Source organism: Anastrepha ludens, chromosome 5, assembly GCF_028408465.1.
Source record: "Anastrepha ludens isolate Willacy chromosome 5, idAnaLude1.1, whole genome shotgun sequence".
Classification (NCBI taxonomy): domain Eukaryota; kingdom Metazoa; phylum Arthropoda; class Insecta; order Diptera; family Tephritidae; genus Anastrepha; species Anastrepha ludens.
Window position 1 is genome coordinate 45,641,159 of NC_071501.1, and position 763 is coordinate 45,641,921.

The 763-nt window shown below is 35.5% G+C and overlaps 1 non-coding gene across 1 annotated transcript; it reads left to right on the forward strand.

The window, feature by feature from the left end:
* The first annotated feature begins 249 nt into the window (after nucleotides 1-249).
* Nucleotides 250-321, forward strand: Trnaa-cgc (transfer RNA alanine (anticodon CGC)). Its single transcript has one exon. It is a non-coding gene; the product is annotated as a tRNA-Ala (tRNA).
* The last annotated feature ends 442 nt before the right edge of the window (nucleotides 322-763 follow it).

Genomic DNA, 763 nt, shown 5'->3' on the forward strand with positions numbered 1-763 from the left:
CAACTGCTTGAAACTCAACTGCAACTGAGTATGCGTGCATATATGCACATACATATGCATGTATGCCTACCTATCGTATGCCAGTGCAAATTACGTACATAAGTACATACAATGTATATACCTATGCACAAAGTATGCTTTGTTGCTCTCATGAACTCAGCCAACTGCATGCCAAACTTGCTTTTGCGCATAAGAGCAGAACACAATATTGTTGTGTCAAGTAGTACATTAGACATAAACAAATATCAAGGGGGTGTAGCTCAGTGGTAGAGTGCTCGCTTCGCATGTGAGAAGTCCCGGGTTCAAACCCCGGCACCTCCATAAACAGAGAAGGTATCTGATTGTTTTTTATTTAATATTTTTTATTTTATTATTATTTTTTTAATATTTCTATGGAAAAATTCTTTCAATATGTGCACATTTACATACCATAATATGTATAATAAATAAGTGGATTGCTACAATGTCTCCAATTTTGTATTACAGTTACACACATACTCGCACATAGTTTAGGAAAGCAATATAAACAGCGGACACTTGTAAAGCGGTCAATTACGGTTGAAGTTTGACGAAATCTATAGTAGGCTTAGAATTTTTTAGTTTTTTGCCTTCAGGTATGTGAACCGATTTTCTTATTTTTGAAATTTGAATGTGGGGCGTTAGTGATTGAATGGCGTTAGTGAAAAGTAGAAAATGGCGCACCATAAAAAAGTGAGTGAATGTCACAAAAACTACGCTCTTCGCGAAATTAATGCTAATGTTA